Here is a 13606-nt window from a genome sequence, read left to right as displayed (position 1 = left end):
CACACAGCAGAAAGGAAAATCTGACCTCAGCTCTTATGCACCCCCCTTCAAGCGGTCTCTTCACCCTGGTTAGGAGGTTGCACGATTTCTGGATGTCTTCCAGGCAAAAAACTCCAACAACACGTCCTTGTACCTAGGTGGTTCTCCACCTTCCTCATACCGCGACCCTTTCATACAGTTCCTCATGTTGTATTGACCTGCCCAACCATAACATTCTTTCCATTGCTACTTCATCACTGCCATTTTACTACTGTTATGAATCAGGTCGTAAGACACCCCCCTCCCCCCAAAGGGGTCACGACCCACAGGTTGAGAACTGCTGCTGTCCCTGGTAAGCAAGGGAGTTGCTGACTGGGCACAGCTCAAGGCCATACTTGGGTGTCTCCTGCTTCTCACCTCTGTGTGGAGCATGATTCCAAAGAATCGCTTTCATGATCGTGTTTGCAGGCAGTAGCATTTAGAGTGCCCTGTTGGACGCAGGCTAGGTGATCCCGTGCATGCCAGAGTAGAACTTCATTCCTACAAGCTTTCAAGGACGGGTGGTCCAGAGTTAGATGGACCTGTCTTTCTCCCAAGGCAACTCTGGGTGGACTCCAGCCTCCATCTTTTGTTAGCAGCCGAGATCGTTAACTCTTTAGGCCACCCAGGGATTCCTGGACAGCATGCAGCTCAATGAGCATCCAAAGACAGTGGTTCTCCATAAACATCCCCAATTGAAGGCGATTTCATTTATATCATTCACAAAGCTGGGGAATTTCTTTTCTCCAAGGTCACACCAAGCCCTCTCCCCCAGTTAACGCACACCTCAGGGGACTTCCAAAAGCAAACAAATAAAAACAAACAAACAAACAAAAACCCCAAACCCCACTGTCATCCTATGGACAGGGGAGGGTCAATCCTCTGGGCTTCAGAGGCTGCAAATCATCACAGGAGCTGAAGACATAGACCTGGAATTTCCCAGATACACTGATGGTCTGTCTGACTTCTTAGCTGTGAGGCACTATAGACATCCTTTCACACAGGGCCTTCATTTTGAAGATAAGGCTACAAAGCCGCTGAAGTATTAGGATATTTACCCACTTTTGTCGCATGAGTAGTGTCTGGCTCTGGACTTGAACTCAGACTTGGTGTCTCCAAGTGCTGTAACTTTCCACTGACTTTTAGATGCCCAACAATGGGTATGAAGGGAAAGCTGAAAGTCCCCTGAAGTTCAAGGTCACGGCAGGTCTATTTGGAGCCTCCCTTACAAAGCCGGTTTGGTCCTTTCTCAGACCGCCTGGCCACAGAGCAGACTTTCTAGGAGAGGCAGGAAACTGGGCTTTCTGCCACTCCACTGCTTTGATTTCCCTCTAAGGAGCAACAAGCCCTGCCCAGCCTCTTTCTGGCAGGCTTGGTAAATAGTCGCCACCTTTGACTCCATATCTCCACGCCTAGGAATTAATCATGAAGGAAAAATCTCGAGGAAGGCAAGGATTTTGCTGCGAAGATGTCATAACATTGTTTTATAACAACTAGATGTTTGACCCACCGCAATTGTTTAAATAAGCAATTTTATATTTACATCATAGATTATTGTGTAGCCATAAATGGGATGCTATTGTCGGAAAAGAACATCTTGGGATCTGGGAAATGTGCTTGGTTACTTGCTAAGGCACAGCACCTGGCAAATCCATAGAAAGATTCCCATTGTGTCCCAAAGAACTGCATTCACACCCATGCTTGGTTAAAACCCAGATTCAGAATAGAAACCTCCAGAACATGAAGAATAAGTGGTGCAACAACTGATCATGGACATGTTACCCTCCAGTTTTGCTCGATTCTCCTCCATCCTGAACATGGACTCGCATGATTGTGATAACAAGACAAATACAAAATGTCATTTAAAGTTAAAGTCTGGTTTCTCCCCTTCATGTGCCCATGCTGGAGTGGTCTCAGCCAGCTAAGGAAGAGGGCTAGCATCTCAGAGATTTTGGGTGTTGGACACTGGTGAGAACAGGGCAAGGAATAGACTTGGAGGTTTGTTTTCTGTCAGATGTCTAAGTTTCGGGGCTGTTGCATACTCCACCAAACACAAGGCGTGTGTGTGTGTGTGTGTGTGTGTGTGTGTGTGTGTGTGAAGGCCTTCTTCAACACAACTAAGGGATCTCAAACTTTCTAAAACCAAGGCCCAGCTAAGCAGTAAAAACCAATGGCCTGCCCACTCCATCGATGCCCACTTCCAATATCATTGCCACAGAGTCAGTTTTGACTCTTGTGACCCTTCAGGACAGAGTAGACTTGCTCTTGGTCTCCAGGAGGAGAGTCTCATTTTCCTCCCTTGGAGCAGCTGGTGAGTTTGAACTGCTGACCTTGTGATTGGCAGCCCAATTCTTAACCCACTATACCACCATAACTCACATTCCAAGTTCCAGGAGGAAAATTCTTGGTCACATAAATTTAGAAAAAAAATGAAATATATATATGTATATATATACATATATATGTGCCTCCCTTAGATATTTAAAAAGCATGTGAGCTCTTATACATGATTTAAATTATAAATCAATGTCAGGTCAACTTAAAACTCACCCAGTAATGTTATCTTGCTAGTATGTTGCAAAATTACTCAAATAGCATACATGTATAGATTATCACCCTTATCACTTGGAAGTATGCATTTCTATTCATGTGTATCCTGGGGCAGTATACCTGTTCTAGCACCACAGTGTGGGAGACACTTATTTGATCCATAAGGACCCTGTGCAAGCATACAGCTTAGTTCGATGCGGGCACATTAGGAGATCTTTCAGGTATGGTTCCAGACCTCTGCAATAAAGCGAATCTGGCAAGAAAGTGAGTCACATAGGAACTCTTTCATTTCCTAGTACATATACGATTTACCTTTACACTATATGTTAGTCCCCGCAAATCTATAATAGCATGATTTAAAAGTCTGAACTATTGTGAGGTTTACCAAAGCATGACAGAGAGATGGGAAGTGAGCTCATGGTATTGGGGGAAATGGTGCCAATAGACAGAGGGCTGCCACAATCCTTCAATTTTTTTAACGCATATCTGTGATGCATAATACAGCAAGGTCTGCCTGTAATCTAGAAATGATAGGTCAACATTAAACTTGATGCAAAGCCTCAACATTGCCAGCAGTCAGTGTAATAAACTACGTTGGCACTCCTGAAGCCCAACAGCAGTTCCCTTCCCATCTGTTGTGACTCATGGCAACCTTATGTGTGTCAGACTCCAACTCGGCTCCGCAGGGCTTTTAATAGCCCTGATGTTTCAAAAAGTCCATGGCCAGGCCTTTCTTGAGAGTGGCCTCTGGGTGGACTCTGTCACCTTTTGATTAGCAGCTGAACACTTCGACAGCTTGCGCCGGCCAGGCCAGGCAGGAAGCTAGGCCAGAAGTAACTTATCATATCAAAGTGAGACTGCTACGTCATTGAAGCCCTATCCAGTCAAGACAGAAACAACCACTCTGACTGTCACCTTGTGGCAAGGCGTGGGATTTCAAATGGAGACTTGCACTCCTGGGCCGTTGCAGCAGGGCAATGCAGTAAGAAGTTATATTTCTTAATAGAATATGGGCTGTCGTTTGATGGTTCCTGGATGCCTTTGAGTGGACACCAGCACATTGAGACCCCATGTGACAGAGTACCCCTACCGTGTTTCTGAGCTGTGATCCTTGCGGAAGCAGACCACCGAGTCTTGCTTCTATGGAGTCTCTGAGTGGACTCAAGTCCTCAGTAAAATCTGCTGAGAAGCCAGGTTAGGTTATGAATACATACATTGGGTCACTTTAATACCTTACTTAGGATATCATGAAACGGCCTTTTGTAAAATGCAAATTGGTAGCTTTTCACTCTCCTTGGCCCGCAAGAATTTTAAAAGACACAAGTGCCTTTTAAAAGGCAGGAGGCCTACCAATAATCCCCGGTTCTCTCCTTAGATCACCTGCAATGTAGGAGATCCTGAACCCATGTGAGGAGTCCGTGACTGGAGCTGACAGCTAAGGTACTCAGCTGCTGATCCAGAGGTGGAGGTCTGCCGGTAAAACAGCCATTGAAAATCTTTGGAGCCCAGTTTCTACTCTGCTACACAAGGGGTCGTCATGAGCTGGCATTGACTTGAGGGCCACTGGTATTGGTTGATCAATGTAAAATGAGAAACCAAATCAGAACCCGTCTTTGGTTCACCCAGAACCTCTGCAGTATCTCCATCAGGCCCAGTGTCCAGACTTCGAAGACAGACATGAAAATCCAAAGGGTGTCCCTCAGTTTCCGAAGTTCTGCTCTTTCTTCCTTCTCTCTCCAGGTCTCAGTGGACGGGAATTGGAAGGCTTGCTTATAAAAACCATCCCCACTCCAGCTCTTTTGGTTTCTCCTGGTGATTTTTCAACTATTCTTGGGTCTTCGACAGGCCAGTGTTCCCCTCTGAGAAATGCATGTTCCTTTCAATTACCATACTTCCAGGTTCCACAAAAACAGAGACGCTTTAGGGTTTTAAACACAAAGAGAAGATGTTGGGGTCCCCTAATGGCTTCCATCTTCAGGAAATTGGTGATTATAAGAAAATTCCTAACTGGGCTGAAGGAGGCAGCCCAGGAATCCCAACCAGTAGACAGGCAAGCTGATGCCCGAGACACTGGCATGTTGGAGAATTAGCTGTGATTTATGCGAGGGGGTGGAGGAGGTGGATGCCGGCATCTGAAAGGGCTTTGCGTCACCCCCCTCCCTTTAAGAATGGTTTGGCTTGTCAGATGTCATCTGGCCCTGACAGTCTGCATGTCCCCCTCCAGGGGCAGAGGACAATGGCAACAGTAGCAGTGGTCTGGAGGCCTCGTGAGCTCCTGGGCACCTAGAAGACCAAGGGCCCGAGGAGCCGGCTGGGTGGTGGCACGGCCAGGTCCTGGGGCTAATTAGGACTCAGAGACTGCAGGGCGCCCCTAGTCATCCGGCCTGCCTTCTGCAAGGACCTCACAGAGGAGACCCAGTTGGAGTGAGTCAGGCACTAGTAGGTGGGAACCTCCAGAAGCCTGAGGGCTTTTGTCTTCTGGAACTCACTGACCCGTAAGGAGTGGCTGTGGATGGAGCACTGACTCACAGCGACCCCACATGTTTCAGTGGGGTTTGCAACAGTTGATTTTGTTGTTGCTGCTGCTGGGTGAGCACCAGGGCTTTTTTCTGAGGATCTCTGGCCCAATTGATTCAACCTTCTAATTTTATTTAGCCAGCAAGCCTGTTAACCCTATACTCCCCATAGGAAGGGTAGGAACTTCTATCCAGAAAGGCTCTTTGACCCCATCCTGAGCGTGACACAGGCTTACACTCAGTCTGGCTAAGTTCACCGAGTACTTCTATATGTTCATTTTGGTCTGTGCCCCATGTCAACCACTGTTCCAATTCAAGAATGAAATTTTCTCTCAGCACAGAGAACTTAAAAATTTTTAAAGTGAACCAAAGATAGAGTTGGGACGATGAGAAGCATATTCCAAAATTCCCAGGCACCCAGCTTGCATCAGTCATGTGGCCGCAGATGGGTGTCCCTCCCTACTGCATTGTGTGCTTCTGCACGTATCTAGCCCGCTGGACTGAACCACTTGGAATCCCCTGGAGCCTCTCTGAGCCCTTAGAAGCCTGCACCGGAGTCTCCACACAGCCTTGTGGGTCTCACGGGCACAGCAGCAGCCCCCACATTCTTGTAGTGCCCTCATTCATAACCTAAGGTGAGCCAGGACAATAAACAGTGCCCCTTACATGTGGGGCCCCAACAGGCTCCTTCCTCTGACTTAATGACACAGGGTTACAATTTGAGACAGACCTTTCATAGAAATGACCATTCCTGGGACACTGAAAGTAGTATTCAGATAGTCTAAGAACTATGTTAAAGCAAGTACAGCCAAGTCTAGGATAAACCTATGATCTGGGAGTGAGGAGGTCCATGGTGAAAGGCACACTCTAAGTTGCCACAGTCTCGATGACCCCACTGCAGGGCTCTATATTGGTGATAAGGTCCAACACTGAAATGTGTTTGTACTGTAGGTTATCATGTCCCTCCCTTGCTGAGAGGACTTTGAAGGTGGCTGCCAAGCTAGTATCATAGGAAGACTCCCAGCAAGTTGTACTTGGCAGTGAGTGCTTGTTATGAAATTTGGCTGTTAGGAAACCTGGGAAGGTAGGTCTTCTAATGCTTTAGCATCACTAGCTACCACCTATTACAAGTTCTGATTTATGTCAGGGCAAAACTGGACACCATTGGGTTGGCCATCGCTGATTTTTCCATGGTAGATTGGCCGGCCATTTGAAGGACAGCAGAGCATGGGAAATCATGTTCACCCCCAGGGGACTGCTTTAGCATGCCAGCAATAGTACAACCAACAGGCATTCTGGTTAGATGGGGCTCTTCATTCTCCCTGCTCTCCATCCCGTCTCTTCCACTTTTCCTAATGAGTGGTGATAAAATCACTATGTTGGAACAGGTATTCCTGTAACCCAATTGTTAGCCATAACAATACCAGCAACAACAACCAAAAAAAACCTCTGAAGCGATGATTCACTATCCTGTCCATGGCACATCTAGAAGTACTATCATTTTTAATAACAAAATGAATAGGAAATTCAGGTGGGTATAATAAACCAGATAACAGCACCCTTCGTGTCTCCGCTCTTCCATCCTGACCAGAGGCCCCTCTGCTTCATCTTCCTGCTTTGTGCACTCAGCGTGGGCATTCTGTAGTCTCACTCAAATAGGCTGGAGTTTCTCTTGGGCTCAGAATGGCATGCGAAATGCTTGCTTGTGGACCCACTCTCCATTGTGAGGGAGACAATACAAGGATGTCTGATAAGCCTCTTGCAGCAGACTCTGCTCCCGGTGAAGCATATTGGTGACACGGTATTCCAAATTTCCATTCTACCCGTGGCTCCAAGGAGATTTTGTGACTCCTTGACAAGAGAAGACATTGCTCCTTCGTTTCTAGAAGCAGCAAGCACCTGTGCAGACGCTGTCTTGAAGCTGACTAATCTCACCCTGTGAACTTTTGTGGTTGGAGAAATGACATGAGCTTTCAGAATGTTTCAGGAAAGCCCATTTGGTCAAAAGGCCATGTGAACAGGTATCCTGCAGGCTGCGTTCCAGAAGGGACAGAGATTCAGATCATCCAGTCTTGTTCAGCAAACTAGATGAGAAGTGGTGCTTGCTTTATGGGACATTCACACAAGGAGGAAAGATGGTTGTCAGGATTGGGTGAAATCATGATTTTTCTTCCACTTAAGGTTTTCAACAGAGGCTATGCCTCATTTTGAAGAACATTCTAGAGCAGCCGTTCTCAACCTGTGGGTTGCAACCTCTTTGGGGGTCAAATGACCCTTTCACAGGGGTTGCCGGATTCATCACAGTAGCAAAATTACAGTTATGAAGTAACAATGAAAATAATTTTATGGTTGGGGGGGTCACCACAACATGAAAGGGTCGCAGCATGAGGAAAGTTGAGAACCACTGTCCTAGGGACTCTGTTGATATACCTTGGAAGTATTCCTTAATGTCAATTGTGAGATGCAATTTTTATGTGATTCTTTTAAACATGAGCATGTCTACATATTTAACATATAACTCCAGAAAGGGCATGCCAACTTACATTCACATCTGCAGGTATGTCTGTTGGACACAAATTCATGCTTGTGTTCCTTTAATTAATTGTCTTTATGGTGTCTGTGCTCTATAACGATGCTTTGATACCAAGAGGCTAAAGGAATATGCACACTATATAGGAGTGGCTGTATTTATTAAGGAGATAAATCACAGAGATATGGAAAACTGATTTTTAAATATAAGATGGTTGCCCAGAACTTTCGGTAGGTGGGGTTTGAGATCAAAGAAGGGACTTTCCAAGCTGTGATAGTTGGGGAAAATATTACCCAAGAAGGAGGATTTATCGACAACTCACATCTTGAGGAGACTCAATAATGACTTAGCAACTTGGCTTCATTCATTCCACATACACGTACACGCTTCCAACATCACAGCCACCTGCAGGAGGGAAATGGATGCTCAGAAACTCTGGGTCAGGATCATCAAAGGGACAATTCGAGTTGTTGAGAATAACTGATTCAATGTGAACACAAAAGGGGAATTTCAGGGAACCTAAGTGCATTTCTGCATTTTGCAACATTTGGTACACATAAAGTTGCTCCATTCTGTTGACCATATGTGCCAGATTTTCTGTGAGCATGAAATTCCAGACACCCTTAAATAATTCAGAATCAGTCACAGAACAAGGCAAAGATTCTGTCACCATTAAGTGGATGAGCAAAATTCTCTTTAGCCTTTTACTCTGAAAGTGAACCAGCTTCTTCAGTCCAGTCATAGATCTTTATGGTATATTTCTTTCTTTTGAAAACATTTTAAATAGTATGGGGTGGGATTTTCAGTGGTTAATTTTCAGAAGGAGACCCTGAGGCCTTTCTTCCATGTTTGCTCAAGGCCACAAATGATTGATTTCACTAGAGATTTCACCTGATTTGCTAATTATTTTAAACATTTCATTTAAATTGTTAAGATGTGTTTTCCACTTACTAGAACTGTTGTCTAACTAATTTGGTTTTCAGACCCTTCCTTTTCAATCTCAGTGGTCTTAGTTGGAAAAACTGTCACATACTAAGCAATCAACTTCCTCAATTTGGGAGCAATTAAATTTTATAATTATTATAGTGCAGGTATTCCAGTCAGTGCTGATACCTCATAGGGACACACACACACACACACACACACACACACACACACACACACACACACGAGAGGAAGTCAAAGAGTATTGTTACTACAGTTTCAGATCACGTATGTACAGGTTTATTCCACACAAAATGTCTTTAAGCCTTTCTCACTGATTCCAGAATCTGCCTATGACTATAAGCAAAGTATCTGAGTCCATATTATCAAGCAGCTGAAGTTCCTAAACCTACATGGCTGTGTCTTATACAATTTCAAATCACAATGTGGAACGTAATGAATGTGAGCATCAGAACATCAGTGGGTGTCATGGTGCAAGCATGTATGCAGCACATACTGAGCATGATAATGTGTACCCAAAATGGTATTAGGCGTAGCTCATTATAACCTGAATATATTGTGCATTGTCGTAATGTATTCCAAACAAATTCTTGATGTAACTTTCCTGGTCTTTTTCTCACCAACATCATTTTCACTATTCTTAAAACTTCTGTATAATAAAACCCTCATGATCTTCCTGTGGACTTCCAGGAAGTCTATCCACATTGTCCCTTGAAAATCACCCCCCCCCCAAACAATCATCACAATCTTTAGCTGACTTGAGGGCGTCTGGCCCAGCAGGTCCCCCAGTAGTCACTGTCCTCGTTGGACCTTTTTAAAGGCACCCTAAAAAGCCGAAGACAATTGTATTACTGAGAAAGCTTGCCCACAGTCTTTCGATGATCACAAGCATGTCGTCTGGAACGACCTTGTGCATGAATGGACTGCAGCCCTCGTAGCGGTGCTTTTGGACTTACTTTCGAATGTAGGTGTATGTATGAATACTTATGCAATACACATAAACATTTGTGTGTGTGTATAATTTTACCCCACTACAAAAGTATCTTAGGTTTCAATATGACTTTTGAGGCATGGCCCTATTCGTCTGACCTAAATCATCATTCTTGACCTTCTCAACAGTCCGTACTAGTCATTTTTAACTTTATATATCATAGACAGACGGGGATGCATGAAGTAACCGCATGAAGTATCCCTCTTGATAATTGTAAGCTCTGGGCTGGTCTAATGGTATCTTTAGATTATAAACAACGTCAGGTCTTTTATCTGAGGGAGCTTTAAAACATTCCTGGAAATGCATATAATGGAAAAATCATAATAAATTATTCCTAATAAATATACGTAAGCAAACTCATATTAACTTGCTACAATATGTCTGAAGAGGATCTAGTTGGAAACAGTAAAAAGGATAGAACATCAGTTTGAAGAAGAAGAAAAAGCATTTAGAGCAACATGGATTCTGCTAAAATTGAAGCAAGAAAGAGCAATAATCAAATTTATGATGAAGCTTCGGTGGAAGAATAGTCAAATCATTGATGCTTTACAAAAAATTCATGGGGACAAGGCCCCAAAGAAACAAACCACCCATTTACAAATGGATAACTCGTTTTAAGAAGGGATGAAATGGTATTGAACATGAATTCCGTAGCACGTCCACATCCATCTGTGAGGAAACAATGGATCATGTTCATGTTCTAATTGAAGACGATCAATGGGTAATAGTAGAAACAATAGTCAACATCACCAGCATCTCAATTGGTCCAGCTCACACAATTCTGACGGATAAAGTAAAGTTTAGGAAACTTTCTGTTCAACGGGTATCAAAGCTATTGTGCTCTGATCTGTTACAACCAAGAACTGGGCTTTCAAATTCCCTGGAAGGAGAACGAGGGGAGAGTTTTTCAACTGACCCTCCCTCCTTCCTCTTAGAAGATATCAGTTTACAAAAGCGGCTTTCTCTTTTTTGTTTGCAAGCATTTCCACAGTGTGGAAACTAAGTCATTGGAGGTAACAGCAACCTAGGCTACTCTCTCGGGGTTAAAAAGACAAAAGAGACAGGATCCTTTGCTCCCTTTGAAATTAAAGTAGGTTTCTGATCCCACTTCTCATCGAAACAACTAAAAGTTGAAAGACGTAAAAGCAAAGGCACTGCTAATCTGCAGCTCAGCAACTGGAGGACTTGGGTCCTACCCTAGAAACACTGCAACTGTTGAGTCCACATGCATAGGAAGTAGTGGGGTGCTTGTCGGCAACCGATTACCTGCCACTCACAATCATACAGGGCCTTTGTTCTGGAGCACAGGCAATGCTACGGAGGGTGCTCCTCCTGGCTAAAACACATCTCACATCTCTTAAATGATAAATTCATTATCTGTGCATCTTACTGATATATCTCTCCTCCTTGGATCTCTAGGGTAGATAGCCTGAAGGATCAAATATGGAAATAATCTCTCAATACAATTCAGAAATCTCAATAAAGTTGTTCTTATTATTTGGATCCCACAGTCTGTTAAATGGGTGGATGATACCTCCAGGACCAGGGGTGTGAGGGGCGATACTGGGAGGGTAGAGGGTGAGTGGGTTGGAAAGAGGGAACCGATTACAAGGATCTACATGTGACCTCCTCTCTGGGGGATGCACAACAGAAAAGGGGGTGAAGGGAGATGTCGGACAGGGCAAGATATGAAAAAATAATAATTTATAAATTATCAAGGGCTCATGAGGGAGAGGGGGACTGGGAGGGAGAGGAAAAAAGAAGAGGACCTGACGCCAAGTGCTTAAGTGGAGAGCAAATGCTTTGAAAATGATGAGGGCAATGAATGTGCAGATGTGCTTTAAACAATTGATGTATATATGGGTCATGATAAGAGTTGTATAAGCCCCTAATAAAAAGTTTTAAAAAACATAAAAATTTAGTCAATAAAAATTTTAAATGTCTCCTTTCAAGGTTGCATAACCTTCTGCTCTGTAAGCACAGTCATTTATTTTATGTCTCTGTCAGATATTTAACTGGTTTCTTTTCCACATTAGCCCCTTACAGACTTTTCTAAATAGAGTTACAATTGATATTTTGCTAGGTAAATATCTGTCTACTTCTTTGACTATTATTACCTTCAATATGTAGAAGTGGAGGGACAGGATCAAAGAGAATGATTAAAAAAATTCCTAATATGTTATCGGTCACCAAATGGCCTCCCACCAGTGCTATTAACAATTTATTGCTTGCACCTGACATAAATGAAAGAGCCCTTTGAGAAGTACACCCTACTCTTAGGAGTTTTCATGCAAAATACTCCGCTAACTTGACTGTTGATGTTAGGTGCACTTGAGTTGATATTCCACTCATGAAGATCCCATGTGACTTCGTTGCATTAACTCAGGGTTATCCAGACGGTCCTCTGTTAATAGAGATAATAAAATTATACTTCAGTTTTCAAGGTGGTGAAAATGAAAATATTATAGCCTTTCCTCGGTGGGAGAAAGACCAGGGGATTTGTTCCCATAAAGATGACAGTTTCGGGTTAGGAGGTTAGGATTTTCTCTCTGTAACTTTTGCTGTCATTGTTCATTTATTCTTATTATTATTTAGCTTTAACAAGCAGAAATGCATTTCAACACAGTTTAGGAAGCTGAAATTCTGAAATAAGGACAATGAGTCTAGGAAAAAAGTTTTCTCTCCTATCTTCTCCTGTCCAATCCTCAAGTGGCTTGGCAGCTCTCTTCCCCTGTCTCTTCATTCCTTTTGATAGAGACTTCACAATAAATATGCTTGCTCATTGCAACATGATGGTAAAAAGAAATCTTTTCCAGGACTGTAGCAATAGTCTCCAACTTGCACTGCATCCTTACATAACTTCTAGCAGGGGCGTGCTAAGTGCAAAAACTGAAATCCTCACATCCCTACCCCCAGCCAGTCCTGGGGCTTTGGGTCTTGGCTCAAGGGGAGTCCCGCTGGGACATGGGGGTACAGTGAATGGTGTGACCCTTTGCCTGGGCATGCCTACACAGTAGGGTATGCTGTGCCCCTCTAGGGTTTCCTGTATGGGCTCCAATAAATTTATTTTCTTCCCTTTTGCTTAAAAAAATTGAAATACTTACTTGTTCTCTTGAAGGAGAAGGGATTTCTAAATACAAGTGCATTAGATGGACCTATGGGGATAAATAAACAGATTTATTTAAGTAAGCATCTAATTGTTTATACAACACATTAAAAAGTTTAAAATGAGCCACAAGGACTGACAGATGTCATGCATTGTCTTCCAATTGTGTGCCAAACACCATGCTGGGAGCGTCACCTAAATTATTTATTAATCATCTCTCTCACACATGCACACATGCGCGCACGCACACACACACACACACACGTGTACACATCACTCAAAATACCAAGGCTTTAGAATTATTGCCTCCTCTTAGCAAATGAGGGAACAGACTGAAATACATGACATCAACGGCTCGAAACTTTGGCTGCATGCGGAATCCCTGAGGGAGCGTTCACAATACCGCCCCTAGTTAGGCTCCTTCCTTGGACAACTCAATCAGATGCTGAGAGGGTGCCCTGGCCATTCGGTGCTTTGTCCATAGTCATGCTGATAGCTGTGTAGACAAAGCTGCAGAGAGAAAGCATTGTCAGCCTCTTCGCTTTTCTTGTACCAAGTAGGATTTCTTGAGAATATAAACAGCTGTTTAGTTTTCAAGAGTGCTAAAACCTAAACAAAGGCTTCATTTAAAACACAGCAGATTTTGGATATCAGACTTGACTGGTGGACCCTTCTGCGATGTAGACCCCCTAATCCTTATTCTGGGGCAGCAGGAACTCAACCACAGGGCTGGAGTGCATGATGCCCTATGCTCTCCTTGAAAACTGGGATCTAAAGAAAATAATACAAAGGAGGAGGAGGATTAGTGAAAGGACAGCATTGTGATGGTCTAAGAATTTTGAAATAATTGGCAGTGCATAAGCAAAAGATCAGGCATTTGCACGGATCTCCTTATTTTGGTGTATTATGATCCCAGTGACTTCTTTGACCAGTGATTTTTCGCAACATAA

This window comes from Tenrec ecaudatus, chromosome 1 (genome assembly GCF_050624435.1).
Source record: "Tenrec ecaudatus isolate mTenEca1 chromosome 1, mTenEca1.hap1, whole genome shotgun sequence".
In the NCBI taxonomy this organism is placed as follows: Eukaryota; Metazoa; Chordata; class Mammalia; order Afrosoricida; family Tenrecidae; genus Tenrec; species Tenrec ecaudatus.
Note: the sequence above shows the minus strand (reverse complement) of the source record.